The 19,148-nt window shown below is 40.8% G+C and overlaps 1 protein-coding gene across 1 annotated transcript in view; it reads right to left on the bottom strand.

Annotated features, from left to right (window-relative positions):
• LOC149197450 (enoyl-CoA delta isomerase 1, peroxisomal-like) overlaps positions 1–19,148 on the bottom strand; it is a 46,004-nt gene that overhangs the window by 13,990 nt on the left and 12,866 nt on the right. The gene's annotated exons all lie outside the window — the stretch shown is intronic.

Genomic DNA, 19,148 nt, shown 5'->3' with positions numbered 1-19,148 from the left:
ATAAGTGGCGGGTGGAACAGTTACCCCGGCAACCTGCTTAATGAATAGACTGGACCAAGTTCCTCCACTTTAACCGTCTCGAGTGAAGTGAACCCCCCAGAAAATCCAAGTGAGTCTAGCCGACGTCTGCTCCAGGTACAGTGGGATCTTCCCTCCACCGTCACCTTGGGTAGAACCCTAAAGATAATAGTCACTAAGGTCACCAACAGCAACAAATATACCCGGGGGAACAGTCTACGATCCGATACACACGCAAGGGCAGAGTAGCAAGCTCAATCCCCTTGCCGACTCCTTGACAATAATCCAAGGTTTACCGACAAGTGACCCCAGGCTCCTCGACAATGGTCAATCCGAGGTTTACCGTTTGTATTACGTGCATATTTGGCGTCGTTCCCAATGAAGGAGGATTGATCCCCTCACTGGTTCGGACACGATCTCGTGCTTCTCCTTTAAGAGGAGCTTTCCCAGAGTATAAATGTAACAGTTGGATTTATCCTACCGCAAGATAAGCTACTTGTTTGGTTTTACTGTCTTGGAGAGTTAATTACTCTCCTACTCCAAGACACTAGCCTAAGCTATTTTGGTGTATCAGAGCCCTAGAAATGTAAAAATTACTAGATGAATTTTAATTAAGCGTTGTGTTATTAAGGCTGTTATTACTCAAATGGGTAAATGGATATGAAACCAATGGTGTTATGACCCGACTCAACTGAATGCAATCGAATATGATAATGTAATCTTTTCAATTCGATGAATCCTAACTAAAGTAAGGAGAGAGTTTCCATTCACTTCCAACAATGCAAAAAATTGATCACTAAGAGAAAATATAACAAATTCTCTAATGCACTAATTTCATCAAGAAAAACTAATGCAAATCAACTCCAAAATATTTCTTTTATTTTAACAAAGCATGAAAAACTACTTAACAAAAATCAATTTTAAGATCTATGAAAATCTAAGAGAAATTTACCTAAAAACAAATCTAACGAGGTGAAAGCCTACAAAATATAATTCCAGGATGTTTTACTCAGTTACAATTCAACCAAGGACCAATTCATGCAGAATCATAAATCAGTCAAAAACAAAAATAAAAAGATTTTGGTCTTTTTCTTAAGAATGAAATTCACAGCTTAACTAACAAGCCTTCTCGAAATTCCGCAAAGAGACAACACAAAGGTAGGTTTCTCACAAAGGTGGATTTTACGAATGGTCCGACTCCTAAGAAGACTGAAAAGACCAGGGAGATCCAAGGTTTTTACAACTTCTAAAGCCAGAGTCACTATAAGACCAATACAAAAATCAAACCTAGGGCTAGAATCTCTATGAACTTCACTAAAACCCTCGATGCTAATGAAACAAGCTTAGATGAAAACTTTTGACAGGTAACCAGTGGATCTAGGCAGCAACAAACAAGCTGTAAACAAAATCTAATGGGTAAAAAAGGAAAAAAATGGAATTTTCTAAACTTTTGATAGGGTACGCAGGCAACCTGTTTGCACAGGTGCGGCCACGCTCTGTGTACAAAGCAGAAGTGCGTACATGTACGCACTGTGCTTAACGCAAAGGGTGCGTACATGTACGCACTGTGCTTAACACAAAGGGTGCGTACTGCTCTCAAAACCAAGAAAAATAAAAACTAACTCAACCCTAAGCTATTCCACCCAAATTCACAGTCAATCAGTCAAAAACCATAAAGAAATCGACTTTTCTCAAATCAAAGTATCAATCAAAAGAGAAATCAATCAAATCCATGGATTCCCCAGTGGAGTCGCCATTTTGTCATGCGGAAAGAGTCAATTTTGCGGAAAAAACCGACCTCCCTAGAAGCTAAGGCTTTCTAGTGACAAACAAGACAATCAAGCACTATCGTTCCCTAAATATGCATTTAAAATAAAAGCAACCAGGTGTTTAAAGCATACCTTTAATCCAACGCTGTTTGTAGCAGCCAAGCCTCTTCGATCCAGATGAGCTCCTCCTTCTCCTTGAAGCCTGCATTCACTAACAAGCAAACGATTACATAGCACCTGAATAACTCATATAATAAAACATATTCATCATAAAGACCAAGGAGTTTATGAAACAAATTATATATAACAACTTGTTGAGAAAAATGAACTTAATTGTATTAACTGGAAACAAAAGAAACCTTACAACCAATGCCTTGGTGTTGTGCAGGTCCCTCCCAGGGTCCAGCAATAGTTCTCCTTTACTTTGATCAGCTCGCCCACTTCCAAATGAAGCTAAGAAAGGATTGGAATCTCTCCTCTCAAGCTCTATAAGGGAGTCCTAATTTCAGCAGCATCTACCCTTAAGAATGTTCAGGTTTCAACCTCCCCTCCCTCTGGCCCAATGCCTGTATTTATAATGCTTTGGAGGAAGTTAATCAGGTCCACCATCAATGGGATAAGCCCCTCTTTCAATGGGATAGCTTCCCTCTTGATGGGATAAGTTCCTCTTTCTTTGGGATGCATGAACCATCTGGAGGCGCTCAATCCACGTCAAACCATCTTCTAGAATACTCTAGATTCGACCACAAGTAACTTTTTTGAAGTAAAACTTGCGCCTTTTGACCTTTACAGGAGTACGCACCCACCCCTTTACAGACATAGCGTACAAGTACGCAGGTATTATGAACTTGAGGTGCGTACACGCAGGTAAGGGTAAGAGAAACTGCGTAACCAGAGTTATATTGTTTTTTAAGGACTTTCTCTCTTTCTTGGAGTTTGACATGAGGAGCAGAGGTATAAGACTTGCCAAGGAGGACAGTATGACAATTGATGGAGCCATACTGACTGCAGTTGAGTATTTTATTCTTCAGTTAGCATCAAAGTTGAGGTATATGAAGTGTTGTTTTCATGTACTTCTTTGATCATTTTTTGTGATATGTACTATGTTGTTTCGATTCCTGCTTGATATATGATGTGGAATATTTGTGTCTATTTCATGTGAGATGTATTCATCATGGATTGTTATGTATGTTTTGATTGAGATCCCCTTTTTTCCATGATGGAGGGATACTCATTATCGCCCTGGATGTTTTGGTTGAGATCCCTTTGATGCCATGATGGAGGTATACTCATTGTCACAATGTGTAAGATTATGTCATGCTGATAGGAGGTTTATTGTGAGTGATAGTTCCTGTAGCGGAACGTCTCATGGAGAGACTTTGACACTCATGTAGAGTGCACATGTCCTTGTATGACAGAAAACATAGTCCATGTACATCTTCACCATTTCTAACATTGAATGAAGCGGCCAACACCATCTTGACACCAGGCCTAGAGACGTAGCCCACATTGGATGAACTCTATTATCAACGTCTCATGTTTATGATTTATTGATCGTCATTATGTTTCCATTTGCTTAAGCAGGCATATATGTTCATTTATGCTCTCATAAAATGAAATTCTAACTACATCACGGAAGAAAAAGATCTTTGTTAAATCCGGGAGTTGAGTCAACTCGGATCATCCCAATGCTAAAAGGAAGCAAACCCTAGACCTAAAAAAGGAAGAAAACCCTAGTGCTAAACAGGAAGCAAAGCTTGCAACTAAAAGGAATCAAACCATGATGCTAACAAGGAAGAAAAAAAGGAAGCAACAATGGAACCCAAACTAGAAGCAATCTCGGAAGCAAATCTTGGTGTTACCTAAGAAGAAAAAAAACCAATTTAGGTGGCAAACAAAGAAGTAATAATGGAAGCAATACTAGCAGTAAAACTTGGAATTATCTAAGAAGTAAAAACAAAAGCAATTCACATAGCAAACAAATAAGTAATAATGGAAGAAATATTAGAATCCAAACTTGGCATTCTATAAGAAGCAAACAAAGAATCCATTCGGGGAGCAAACCAAGAAGTAATAATGGAAGCAATACTAGAAGCAACATAAGACACTCTAATGGAAGCCATATTAGAAGCTAAAGAAAAGTCCATAATGGAAGCACAACTAGATGCAACAAGCGATGCCATATTGGAAGAAAAACTCCAAGCAACAGATGACGTTTTAATGGAAGCATAACTTGGCATGAATTAGGAAGACCAAAAAAAGTTATTTTTGAAGCCATACCAGAAGCAAAATAAGATGCACAATTGGGAGAAAAACTAGAAGTAATAATGGACACAAAAATGCAATCAAGAATGGAAGAAACAATTCTTGGTGCTAAACCCGCCACTATTTGCAGCGCCCAAGTGAAGATGCAGTGTACTATCAGGTTTTGCTCCACTAATTGAACCCAATTAGAAGCCCCAAATGCATTGATTGTCAGCGTTATTTCCGACGCTAATGGCCTATTTTGTGGTAGTGTACCCTACCTACGAGAAGCATCTTTATGCCTTGGTGAAAGTTGTGAAGAATTGGGAGCATTATCTTATGGGAAATGAGACAGTAATCCAAATGAATCACCAACCACTATAGTACCTGCAAGACTAGAGTAAGCTACAATAGACCAGACATTGAAAGTGGACGGGGTTCCTACAACAATTTCATTTAGTGATTAAGTATAAGAAGGGGAGCGCAAACATGTTGGATGACATGCATTCAAGGCCGCTCACATCAAAGATCACAACTTTGGGAACTCTAATGCACATGGGGTCATTCACACATGATGCATACAAAGAGAAATATTCAGAGGTTGAGGACTTCAAGGAGGTGTTTCAGTGGTTGTAGAGTTAAAGGCATGTGCATGATGGAGACAACATTGTTCACTACCATCTCCAGGATGAGTTACTCTATATGTTCGATAAGCTATGTGTTCCTAAAGATGAGCAATTATAGCTTATTAGAGAGGCTCACACCTCTAATGTTGCAGGGCACTTTAGTGTAGCAAAGATAGTGGCCAACTTGTAGAGGTATGTGTATGAGCCCAAGATGCAAGAGTAGGTAGCTAGGTTCATTAGAGGATGCATGCTTTATTGTACCAACAAACCGAACAACATGACATAGGGTTTAGATCATCCCTTACTTATACCCACTCGTTCTTGGGAAATCATTTCCATGGAATTTGTGGAATTTTTACCAAAAACTAGGAAGGGACATGACTACCTGTTCATGGTAGTTAATAGGTTTAGTAAGATATGTGTTTTGATGCCTTGTAAAAACACCATTAATTGGAAAGAAGAATCAAACTTGTTCTTTGGACAAGTCTATGTGTAGTTTGGCATACCAAGCAACATTGTTTCAGACGGGGACAAGAGTTTTCGTAGTGCATTTTGGACTGCACTATGAGAGAAGATGGACAAAAAGTTGAAGAGGTCTACATCATTCCATCCACAAAGAGATGGACAGATAGAAGTAGTCAACAAGACTTTGGTACAGCTACTAAGGGGATATAATCAGAAGCATTTGAAGACCTAGGATGAAAATCTAGTATAAATACAACATTCTTACAACAAAACAATCCATACTTATTCTAGAAAGTCTCCATTTGAAACTTGTTTTGGATATTTTCCACCTTCACCTTTGTACATTACATATCGGTAGTAAGGAGGAGTGAGGGAACATCTTATAGGAGATGCCTTGAGGGCTGAAATCTTTTGTAGAAAACATCAGGCATATCCATATACAGGTAGTACAAGAGACATTGCAAAACTCATTAGAGAAATATAAGTCTAGGCATGATCCACATAGAACAGAGAAATCGTTCAAGGTGGGAGACAGAGTATGACTATAGTTGAATAAGGAGATGCTACACGGGCGTAGTAAGAAAATTAAGGCTTTATGGTATGGCCCCTTTGAGATACTGGAAAAGGTGGGTGATAATGCCTATCAACTTAGTTTACCATCATATATGCGCATTTACTCAGTTGTGAATGTAAAGAATCAAAACTATATGAGCCTTTTGTTCCAGATTAGGAAGAGGAACAAGTTCTACATTATGTGGAGGATTTGGCACCAGATGCTCACGCAAAGTTAATAGAAGATATATTTTATTAGAAAGAGTCGAAAAACTACAAGAAAGGGGTAGCATGACCTTTGGAAGATTGGGTTGAAAGGACAACTTCCATGCAAAGCTAAATGGTGCACCCGAGAGAAGGTCAAGGAAAATTTTACTCACATCATTTATTAGAAGATTTTGGGGATCAAAAGCCTCCCAAAATGGGTAGTTGTTGTAACACACACCCATACAACTCTAGTTACTGAGGAAGTGGTTAATAGATGGATTCTCAAGGTGAGAATAAAGAGAAAGGGGTCTAGAGAATCACATTCATTTAAAATTATTATTATTTATGTATTTTTATTGGTCTAATTCACGAGATCCTTCAACCTTGATTCTCATGGCTTACATGAGAAAACATTATCTTACATCATCCCTTAAATCTGCATGGTCAAACACTTAGACTCAAAGTCTATTTAAAAGAAACAAAAGCCATAGAAATGGGAAGCATTGGGCAAAATATATGTGGTTCTACAATGGTAATAGACGGGTTGTAAATCATAAACATATTAGATTGTGAGCAGTGATGGAGATTTTGGTGAGCTAAAGGTCTTAAATCTTACATCACTCTTTCTTTTTCCCATATCTGGAAAACCTTTCCATTTCTACAACTCATCGAAATTGGATGTCAAGTGACTAGAACTCTCCACTATGTTCTTGTTTCTTTGATTAGTGTAAAAAATATATATGTATTGCCAATTGTGTCCTATAGAAGTTTGTGACTATAGGTATTGTTTCTTTGAGAGAAAGAATCTAATGAAACTTCTCAGATTTTTTGTACTTTTCTATTCTATGCAATTGGTGAACTATATATCTAGATATAGATATAGATATAGATATCTTACACAACCAATAAAGGTCATTAACAGTGGTCACTTCATTCATGTCCTGACTTTCTTTGTTCGAGGAAGTTCTACCTTACTCTATAGAGAGAAAATTTTGAAATTGATTCTCATTACAACTATTCATATGTAATCATATTCTACAATTAGAAGCAGGTAAAACCTAAGTAATGATACTCTAGTCAAACAGTTAATATTCATGTGTAAAACAACTTACTTAGCATACAGAATCCTTTGCCAGAATAAGTACATTCTATAAATTTAGAGTTGTTCTTTTATTTTTATTACAAATGTTAATCACCAAATTTTATTAAGGACACAACCCCTTTGTGGCTTCATGTTGTGGAGCTTCCGTTTTTACAGCTCATACGGGATGACTGCTAACCGCCCGGATAAACCCTGCAATTTCAACCTGTATGTTGGTTATACAGGTGTTAATTTGATCTGAATAATCTGAATGTAAATTAGCATCCAACCAAGGTGTTAGAGTCGGTCTAGTAGCCCTCCATCAGCGATCAAAGCTCTTTGCATTTGCATAAGTAGGTGTCTCATCAGTGTCATCTTATTGCATTCCATTAGGCATGCCATAACCCTGATGGAGGAGCTTGTGTCTTTTATTCCCCTTGGCACTGTTGGATTAAGTTTGTTTCAGTCAATAAATTCTTTACAGGGTCATTGGTCTTGTCTTGAAGTCAAAGTACTAGGTCTAGGGTTTAGTCCAATTTTGTCTTTTAAGGTCAATAAGTGCCCAGCAGGCCAGAGGGATGTCCGTCAAAGCACCACTTCAGAAGAATTCATATTGTACAGCTAATTTTTACCTTGAGTTCAAAAACCTTGTTTTTGAAGGCAAGGTCATTTTCTCATTTTTGTAAAAATTTGTAAAAAATTCAAATTCTCCAAAAGTCAGCATGCGGCCTTGGTCTCCTTTGCCAAGACTTCTCAAAAGCTATCCCTGCAAAAATTTTCAAGAAAAAGCATCATTTCAACCAATTTCATGACAAAAAGGAAACCACAAGTTAGTAGTAATTAGTTTTAAAAAGTGTCATTGCATAAACATTATAAAGTGGGTTTGAAGGGAAATAAATTTAAATCAAGCTTATAAAAGCCCCTCTCTCCTCATTTTGCAAATCATTTGCCTCCAAGACTCCAAGAGCAAGTGTGAAAGGCGATTTAGTGTGAAACTGGGCGAATTGAGCGACAACACCTGCGCGCTACGCATCAGGGCCTGCGCGCTACGCGTTGGGCGCGCGCTACGCGTTAGGGCAGAGGTTTCAGTGTTAAAAAGCACGGGCGCTACGCGTAGAGCGAGCGCTATGCATCAGAACCCACGCGCTACGCGTTGGGTTTCACCTACAGCAAATTGCCAACAAGCTTCAAAACGACCTCAAATTTCCTAAATTGTTCAGGTAGGCCTCCAATCATCAATATTTTTTGCTTGCCTAAAGAAAATGAGCATGGAAAATGTGTCAAATACCAGCAATTGTGAAGCATGATGAAATTCATATATATTATGTTTAAAAATTTCAAATTGCAAGTGAAGCTAGGGTTTTGAGTCGCTGCCCAAGGTCATCTTTTTCACTCCCCCATTTCCCCACATTCCCATTATCACCTCCCTTGTCATCTTCACCTAATTTCCCTAACAAAAAATCAAAAGCCCTAAAACCCTACCTATCCCTAAAATTCAATAAAATCTCCCTAAACTCTACCTCCTATCAAACCCCTGCAAACTATGATTATGTGATGGTGTATGTGTCATAATTTCTTCCCTAAATTCCCTTTTTTATATATTTTCCCTAAATCCCCTCAAAAGTCCCCCTCCCTAACATCTCCCTTGTGTTTTTGTCCCCTTGGAGCAGCATTCAAACAGTCAAAACAACAGGTCATTTGAGCAGAAGCAGCAGTACATTTCAGCCATTTTGCTCTTGAAATCATGTCAGAAACCGAAACAGACTATGAGCAAAGTGATGACCGTGAGTCAACACCGGAGGTTGAGGTGCCAAGGAGGCCTCACAGGGGTGGTAAGGGTGGTCAACATGTGAGAGAGGAGCCCACCTCTTTGGCCTATTTGCAAGCTTGTCCACTTGCAATTACATGTTTCCGTCATCAAGCATGCTATGAATATTGTGAAAGAATTTCTCAAATTCAGCACCACAGGGAATTGGTCCGCTTGTTTGTATTACATTTGCACAACGGACATGTGAATCTTGCAGGGGTGGATTTTACATTATCACCTGAGATTGTTGCTCAAGCAACAGGGATACCCAATGTTGGAGAAGAGTGGAACAAGCGCCAGCTGTTGGACAGATTTCAGTATGAGCCCTACATTAAACCTGTATATATGAGGCACATGACTGGTGTATTTCCTTTCAGATTCTTGAGGGATGAGTATGCACCCTTGATGAGGGTCATCATTCGCTATTTCACCTGTGAGGGCAGATTTTCACGTTTGTATTCGTACCATATCCGCTTGTTGATGCATTTCACACGGGTACGGATGATGAACATTCCTTTCTTCATGTGCCGGAATATTGAGAGGATGGTGCCCTTGGTGCAGAGAAAGATCCTAGCACAGCAACACAGGAGAATCTACCATTATGCTTTGATCAAGTTTGTGGTCATGCATCAGTTGGCACAGCAGGGTATTCCGTGGGAGGATTTCATCTCTCGAGATTTCTTCACAGTGCCACAGCCACCCCCCGAGGTTGTTCATGAGGAGGGAGGACCTTCACAGCAGTATAACATCCCTGAGCCCAGACATGTCAGCTCCCCTTCATTGATCACATATCAGAGAGGCCACGGGGCCTTATTTGCATCAGCTAGGCGAGTATTTTCTCCACATCAGGTGGAAGGGGTCTCGCCTTCTTCATCAACACCGCGAGTGTTATCTCCACACCAGGTGGAAGGGGCCTCATTTCCAGCAGCAGCACAGGTACAAGAGAGAGGCAAGCAGCCCAAGATTGATGAGGGGCCATCAGGTGATCCAGGCATAGATGTTGTTGATCTTGATATCATTTCTCCTAGCCTAGAGCCAAAGGAGATCATCCAGCAACTGAGGGCTGAAAATGACTCGTTGCAGCAAAGGTTGGAAATGGAAAATTGGACAATCACCTACTTAGAGCAGCGCAACAAGCAACTAGAAGATGAACACACTCTCGATGAGTTGCGGAAGATCCATGAGGACCGCAACTTGGCTCGTAAGAGACCCGGTGATTTGGTACCCATTGAGCGAGAGGCTATGCTTCTCCAGGTCAATGCTCATTTGGAGAGGTTGTTGGCCAAGGCTAACAAAGATAAGGACATGCTCCGGAACATGAAAAATCATTATTGGGCTCGAATGCACGTATGTAAGGCAAAAATGAAGGTGCTCAAAGGACGGTTGGCCAAAGCACTAAAACGAAGAAAAAGGACCGATCCCCTCCACATCTTGGCTGAGGCTTCCTTGAAGGAGCATGGTGCTAAATGACTTACCTACAACACAAATTTCAAAAAAAATTGAGCATTTTTGGTCATTTGTGAATTTTTTGGGCAAAAAACAGGTTTTCCTCCCCAACGCGTAGCGCGCCGCGCGCTACCCTGAAGATGGGCAACTCCTTTTCATGAAAACTCAGCATTTTTGGATTTTTCATGCAAAAATACACTTTCTCAGCAATTGCCAAGAAATTTCACCAAGTTTTGAGCCTCCAGAAGGTCAAAAAACAAGCAAAAAATGACTTTCTGCCACCTTTTTGACACACAGGAAGCAGTCTTGGGAGATTGCAATTTTTGAGGGGTAAATGGACACCAAATTCAAAAATTCCACTTGGGTTGGAAAGTAGACATCCAGACCTTTCCAACAAGCCCACTTTTACCTCATTTGGACACTGGAAAGTGCCTCAAAAGCAGGCCCAAAGGCGCGCTACGCGTTGAGATTTAGGGCGCTACGCGTTGGGCTATTTTCACAGAAATGCACCTACAGCTCAGCAAAACGCAGTTTTGACTAGGTTTGACTTTTTGGAGTGGATTTTCATCCTCCTTGATGTAAATAATGTAATTTTATGATACTTTGACACTTATTTATCTCTTCTAGAAGATTCATTCATGAAATAGGCAAAAATTTAATGAATGAATTGGTTTCCTAGCTTATAGAGGCAAGTTGTTTTGACTGCCTATATTTTAGTGCTCAGTTTGGAATTGGTTGAAACAGCTCCTAGGATAGTGAGCTCGACCACTAGAGGCAAGGAAAGATGTTAGAGTGCCTATATTATGTACTTTCTTGGTCATTTTCATGGTTGGACTCTTGAGGGAGAAAGCTTCTATTGTATTACTCATTGTATCTCTGCAATTTTGGCAAAGGAAGAAAGACCAGGGTTTTGCAGTCCTTTTTGGGATTCCTGTGGTTACATGTATTGATGGTGTGTTTCTCTTTGTACTTGTAAGTTTGTTATGTGAATCATCTTCTTACTTTTCCTTCTGCAAATTAGGCAAATGAAGTGTTAAAGTAGAATTCATGATTGCCATGCTCTGCTTTTAAGTTTGCTTAATATCAATGTTTTCATCTGTTTAAGGGGAATTCAAGGTGATTGCTTGCTCTCCTTAGCTCCTCACCAGTCATTCTCATCCATCCAACTCTTTCAAAGGCATCAATACAGTCTCCTATCTTGCCCTAAAGAGCCCCCTGCGAAAACTGTGTCTAATCCCTGCGCCCAAAATTGCCTTTCCCCGATTTTCCACCAAAATCCTAAAAATCTCAAATCAAACCTTTTATCAGTTTACTAGCCTAAAATCAGTGTTCTTTATTGGTTATCTCCACCCTTTGAAGATATTTGCCGAGATATACCAGAGAGATCCCTCTCCTGCCCCGTAGGGCTAGCTACGAGGCTAAGTGGTTTGATGTTGCCTTGGAGTTTGCCTTTCTCAGCCTGAGGTGAAATTTCAAGCGCTAACACAAGGTATTCATCGACCCATGTTATTTATCCACTCATGGAATATACCCATGGTATTGTAAGTGGCATCCACCCATGGTATTCATCCACCCAAGGTATTTATCCACCCATGGAATTTACCCATGGTATTGTAAGTGGCATCCACCCATGGTATTCATTCACCCATGGTATTTACCCATGGTATTGTAAGTGAGATCCACCCATGGTATTCAATCACCCATGGTATCTACCCACCCATGGAATTTACCTGTGGTATTTTTTTTCCCGAATAGAAAAATCGTAATTTCCATTATCAGTAAAATTACATGTTGTAAATGCCCATGGCATATGCAATAAGATGACCGTGGTCAATAGTAGAGTTGTAGAACCTGTAACAAAATTTACATAAAATCCCTGTTGGGTAGTCTGATTGTTCAAATGCTTATATATTTACATATTCGGGTAGTTGTGCACTATAATAACAAAATGACTGTAGCTAGGGCTCATCTGCCCTTCGCAAAACTTTGTCTATATACAGTCAGTGGTAGTACTGATAGACCTGTGCCTGAGTATGTTCTCTAATTAACCATTCTCCTCGAGGATGATTCGTTGCCTCTTTCGAAAAACTGTTCGCGGCTACATTTCGTTCCCTGTATATATGAAAGCAAGTAACCAAGTCAAAAACTGATTTTAAATATAAAACATCATCCAAAATTGTTTTGAGAAAGTAAGTATGGCATGTGTATGTGCAATTGAACCAATTTATGATACCCATAAATTTGTAGTTGTCGACAGTTTTTTATAATGGCAAAGTATAGTAAATGGCGCAAGGTCATAAGCTCTGCATAGTTGTTGGTGCCATTTCCCAGCCCCAAACTGACATGGAAGTAGTGAGAATCCGATATGTGTAGGATGATGCCACCACCACACCCCCGGTCTTGTGCTGCGCCATCAAAATATGCCCAGGGGTTCCTTCGATCTATGATTTCCGGTGTAATGTGTCATGTCCTGTTATTCGATGGCTCCTCCGGGATCTCAAGGTAGTTTGTGCAGATTTTTGGGATGATCAGGTCCCAGTTGATGTATTTCCCATGGAAAATAATGCTATTTCTACTGATCCAAATGTGCCAGGATACAATCAGCGGCAGATTCCTAGATTTCAGGGGCAAGCCATTGTTCCACCAATTGTTCTAGGCAGTGGAGATGTTTCCCCCAGACCATGTATGTGTTATATTAAGAATTTGGAGTACATGTGTCCAGACATTCTAAGTTGTCATACAGGTAAGAAATAGGTGATCGGTGGATTCCTCCTCATTCTTGCAAAGAACGCACCATGTTGGTCCAGAGAAGGCCCGATTTTTGAGGTTGTTGCCCATCAGAATTTTGTTCGCTATAATGTTCCACATTAGCAGTATGGTTCGGGGGGGGGTGCTCTAAAGTTTCCATAGGTCCCTCCACCAGTTTTCTAGGACATGAGGTTTGTGCCTTTCATGTATGATTTTGTACCCCGCTTTTGGGGATTATTTCCCATTCTATGCCAACCCCCAAATCAACTCATCAGTCTCACCCCTTAATCCGAAATGAGATTCGAATAATGCATGCAAGTATGTCCTCCAGTCCTCAAGCCATCTATCCGGGATGTCTAAAATTTCCCCTGTTAACCAAGCTTGCTTGAAAATAGATGTGTTTTGTCGGTCCCCAATCTATGCAATGAAAAAGATTTCTCTCTGATTTAGAATTTCTATAAGGGCCTGTGGAAGTAGATGTGCATTCCCACATCCAATCCAAGGATCGACACTGATGCGGGCCTCCTCGCCATTACCTATCCTCCAAGTGAGTCCTTCTCTGATTGTGTGGAGGGTGTTCAGAACAGCTCTCCAGATGACCGAAATGTTCTTTTGGTTCTGGATAGGAAGTCTAATCTAGTCTGATAGTGGAGTCGGCTAGATGTATTTGTAGAAGATCACATGGTCCACAAGCTCCTATGCTTCAAGAGCATCCATCCCAGCTTTGCGGCAAGCGCCTGGGCGAAGGCAGATAGATTTTTTAGACCCCACCCGCCCCACTTTTTTGGCAGGGAAATGCTGCTCCATTTTACCCAAGCAAATAGCCTACCCTCTTTGTTTCCTTTCCATAAGAAATTGCAGCAGATTCTCTGAATCCTATGGATGATTCCTTGCGGGATCCAGGCCAGGGACATCTAGTATACTGGTGTTGCTTCAAGGACCGATTTAATGAGTACCAACCGACCAGCTCTGGAGAGTAGCCGATGGCTCCATAGATTGAGTCTTCTTTCGATCTTAGTGATCAACCAGATCCAGTCTGCTATCTTGTATCCATCTGGTTTTATCCTGAAGCCCAGATACTTCAACCCATCCTTAATGGCCAAATTTTGGAATGGGAAATTTCTTAGTGCGAGGTTGATTTCTTGTTGAGAACATTTAGAAAAGGATATTGTAGATTTGATCTGGTTGCAATCCATCCCAGTGGCAGAGCTAAAGAGGCTCAGAGTCCCTGAGAAGGTGGTGATGTCCTAAATCCCTCCATCCAAGAATATGAGGATGTCGTCAACAAATAGTAGATGGGTCAGAGAGCATTGATCTGTGATTTTAAGTCCTTTGATGTTCCCAACATCCTTCTCTACGACAATCCTTCTGCTGAGTCCTTCCATAACCAGGAGGAAAAGGAGGGGGGAAAGAGGGCAACCTTGTCTGAGTCCCCTCTCAGCCCGGAAGGAGTGGGTGGCAGAGCCATTGATAAGGATGGCAAAGGAGACTGAATTAATGCAGCACATGATCCATCAGATGAAGGTCAGAGGGAAGCCCAAGTGGATGAGTATCATTTTGATATATAGCCAGCTAACCTTATCAAATGCCTTGGAGAGGTCGATTTTGAGCATCAATCCTTTAAGATTTTTCATCTTGATGGAGTGTAGAGCCTCTTGTGCAGTGCCAATGGCCTCATGAATTTGCTGGTTTTATAGGAAGGAAAACTGCTCCGAGGAGATATGCTCCGATAGGATGGGTTTAATGTGGTTGGCTATAATCTTGGCGATGATCTTGTAGAGACAATTGCAAAGGGATATAGGCCTGAAGTCATTAAAAGATGAGGGGGAGTCCGATTTGGGGATAAGGGCAATGAATGTGGAGTTGATGGGATCATGTAATCTACCCTGGACTCAGCATTCTTCAACCACAGCAAGAAGGTCATGTCCAAGAGTGTCGAAAAAGGTAAGGTAAAATTCCACCAGCCAACCATCCGAACCTGGGCTCTTGTCTCTTTTGAACCATTTGAGGGTGCTTTCCAACTCCCCCAAACTCACAAGTTTAGTGAGGTCCTCCAAGCTATCAAGCTCGACGAATCGAGGGAAATGCTCAGCAAGACAGATGATATCAGGTAGCGTAGCTCCAGGAGGGGATTTGAACAGCTGTTTGAAGTGCAAGATACCTAAGTTAGAGAGTTGAGCATGAGTGATGGCCAGCCCACCATCCTCTAATGGGAGCTGCCAAATCGTGTTGCTGACCTTTCTTCCATTTGCAAATTTATGGAAGAATTTTGTGTTGCCGTCCCCCACTTGTAGCCATATGGCCCTGCTTTTGAGTCTCCAAGACTCCTCCCGAGCCAGAAGAATCTTATCTCTCTGAGCTTCAATCTCCACTAGCTGCAATTTGGTATCTATGGAGTGATAACCCCTGCCCTATTTGTCCATGAGATTGGCAATCAAAGATTCTAACTCAGAGATGGCCCGATCCTCCTTGACTTTCTTCTGCTTGGCCCAGTCAATCGAAAGTCGTTTAAGTTGGTATAGGTTATTGCAGAACCCCACGGCCTTCCATCTCTCGACAAGGTGGGGGTGTGAATTCTAGAAATCCTTGACCATCATGTGATAGTCAGGATCCATGAGCCAGGATGAGTTGAACTTATAAGGATGTTGAGGTTTGGCTAAGGCAACATTATTTCTAGGTAAATAGGTGAGTGATCCGATATGCCACCCGAGCCTACCCATTGCCTATAGTTGTTTAAAGTCATCAGCAACTCTTCATGGATTAGGAAACGATCCAGTCTTCTTCCTAAGGCAACCTCTCCAGTTCTTCTATTATGCCAGGTTGGCCTCTTTTTATTCATAGGGACGTCAATGAGGCCTTTCTGGTCAAATATGGAGCTCAGCTGATCTGAGAGAGGATTGAGTTGAGAGTGGTGACCCCATGATTCTTCGTGGCCTATGGAGAAATTAAGGTCACCTCCCAAAATAGTGGAAGGGTTGGTCAGAGGCCCATCCAGAAGATGATTCCAGAAATCTAGTCTATTTTGATAGGGAGCATATATATTAATGATACGGATCTGTTTTCCTAGTGTTGTGGTGAAGAGATCCATACCAAGAAAGCCAAGACCTCCCCAAGATGCAATCACTCTGATGGTCTGAGGATTTATCCCGAGGGAAAGGCCCCCATATTTTCCAGCTGCATCCATGGCTTGAAAATGCCATCCACGTAGAATACTCAGAAGAATTTTTACATATTGTTCTAAGGACCCACAAGTTTCTTGTAGGAAAATAATATCACAGGGTTCGCATGATATGAGTCTCTTGAGTGCTAGTTTCTTTTGAGGGCTGGCCAGGCCTCTACAGTTGAAGGAGAGCCATTTCATCGGGAAACCACGGAGGGGGAGTCTGCTGCTCTAAGCACCCATTCAATAGTGTTTTGACGGCCCTGGGCAACGTCGACCCCGACAATTTTGATAGCTTTGGCAAGTTTGGAGGGCCGCCCTCGAGCAGGCTTATGGTCAGAGGGGGCATGAATGATACCCAGTCCCAGGGACTCAGGTGTGGAAGGCCTGCGGGGCCGAAGGTTATAGGCATGAAGGCCCTTAGGAGATTGTTTAGGTGAAGGGTGGTCGACTAGGCCCGTAATCAGCGGAGGGGTAGTGGAGTAAATAGGCTGGGGTTGATTCAAGGAGCAATTAATGGGGTCCAAAATGAAGCCTGTGGAAGAAGGAAGTGATACCATAGGGACAGATAAATGATCAAATTGAAAGACAGAGGAGAAGGGTGTAGAGACAGCATCCGAAGACGGAGCTGCTTCCGCCGCAAATTTGGATCTAGTCTTGGGAGGAGATGGAGGCGGCATGTCGGAAACACTCGAAGTTTAGACAGTGTTCCCAGCATCATCCTTAGAGAGATCTGGATCTAGGTGATGCACATCCACCATCGGCTCTTTTGAATGCCTTTGCGATGGACCCATTGCAACCGGGACTATTTTCGAGAGTAGGGGGTAGTCCTTGTATAGGTGTCCAAGACAACAAGTAACAAGTCGCATTTTGTAAAAGAACATATTATCCAATACAATGTAGCTTTTATAGTTATTCTCTATTTTAATAAAAAGTTTCTTGGTGGTTTTGTTTAATGTATGTTCTCCTATTTTCTTCTCACATTTCAATTTTTCAGAACTTGGGGGCCTCCCCCCAAGATCCATTTCAACTTTTTAGATCTTGGGGTCTCCCCCCAAGATCCAAATCATAATTGTAGAAGGGTTTAATTAACTTGTAGACTCCTCTGCTAGTTATAACAATTAATTGTAATCGATGAACAATTCTATGTGTATGTACATAGATTTATGGTCTAATCCACCAGATTTCCATATGTGTAGTTCATGATATTGAACCTATTACTAAGGTATCATGATGAATAAATTCTCTTTACATATATGAATATATGGAAATCAATAGTGGTGCTTACAACATCAAAACATATGCAATGAAAACTTGGGTTTTGTTTGCATATATAAGAAACAATTAGAGGTACTTTCTATATTCCAAAGCTCCACATGCTAGCACTTAATGTTGCTAGGGAATTTTTCACCCTAATATAAGCTTAAGTGATAGACTAAGATGCTATGTAGATCTTATATACAATGTATTTAAGGAAACATATCATCATTTTAATCTTTAGAAATCAATATCTAAGGAACCTAAGACCAACATTAAGGATAGGATGTGATACACCTGGTTCAAATAAGTATATAGAGGATCTATATTCAGTATTATTGTCCCACTTGGCTAGTAAAAATACAAAGAGTAACTATACATGTTTTGTTCTATGTTACAATCCATATGCAGTACTAAAATTGAACCATCAGTCAACATTGTTCTACTATGCCATTATATAAAATCACATATAGTACATCATTCTACCATGCAAAAATAACACAATATTGATGTTAATAAATAGTCCAGATAGACATAAGTGTCTCAAGTAAAGTGATACTCGGTATTGTGGGAATTAGGATGGGCACTGGGACACAGTCAATGATTCTCCTCCCAACCATAGATAGACTGTTAGTAAGATCCTCAAGCAACTGCCACCTCCAAGATTAAGAGACTGTCCCAATGACCTACTGCCAATTTCACTAGGGATTCTAAAGGTTTAACATACCTGCAATTGTTGGTATACAACTATTTCATTATAGACTAGTCTAGGGATTCCAGAGGATAAGCACCTCCACCTACCAACCAGTTAGACACTCCAGAGGTGAAAACCTCCAGCCTTATTCAGTTCAGGGACTCCATAGGTGAAAACCTCCAACCTTATTCAGTTCAAGGACTCTAGAGGTGAAAACCTCCACCCTTATTCAGTTGAGCGATTCCATAGGTGTTTCCTCCACCCTGTAATTGTTGTTTCAGTGGATCCACCCAATGTAGGGAGTCTAGATCCTACTATAGGCTAGCTACAACAACGATGCGACTAGTCCAGGGTGGCCACAAGTCTGCACATCCACCCACTAGCCATGAGGGTTTCCATAGGTAAGAGCCTCTTTCCATCTCAAAGATATGATTTCAATCTACTATAAATCATGTAAAAATACCAGATGTTTTAGACTAGTTAAATGCCATTTTCCAAGAGCACAAGGGTTTTAATCCTCAAAGTATTTTCTACAAGCACATTCAAGTATATATTTACCAAGGGAACAAGAGTTTTAAACTTCAATGAACTTTCTACAAGCATGTTCAGGTGTATATTTACCAAGGGAATAAGGGTTTTATGTCCAGCTGTGATTTATGCAATCAATCAAAAATGTAAATGATTCATGCAATCATGTTTAGTTATATACTAAAAAAAAACAATTGAACACCAGTTATCAGTGTAAAACGAGATGAACCTCTATTAAGGTCTTCACCAAGAACAAAAGTATTGTAGTCTTCTTCGGTCTCTTGTGTAGTGGCCCTCTTTTACATTACACATGTCTACCCTTCCAGGAACATGATTTTATACCCATGTGTTTATCTCTCTATCGTTATTGCATTCTCGATCCTATTGTTTAGGCTCCTCACCTTCTCTAGTGGATTTTTCCTTCTCTATTTTTTCCCCTCTTCATTCCCTGTCTTCATAGCTCATCCCCTTCCACTTTTTTGTTGTTTAGTTTCAACCTCCAGGTAGTTAGGGATCTACAGGTGGTTAAGGTCTTGCCCTGTAGTT

Source organism: Pinus tabuliformis, chromosome 2_2, assembly GCF_031772625.1.
Source record: "Pinus tabuliformis cultivar Carrire ecotype Pingquan chromosome 2_2, CPIR1, whole genome shotgun sequence".
In the NCBI taxonomy this organism is placed as follows: domain Eukaryota; kingdom Viridiplantae; phylum Streptophyta; class Pinopsida; order Pinales; family Pinaceae; genus Pinus; species Pinus tabuliformis.
Note: the sequence above shows the minus strand (reverse complement) of the source record. Positions and strands in the feature narration are given on the sequence as shown.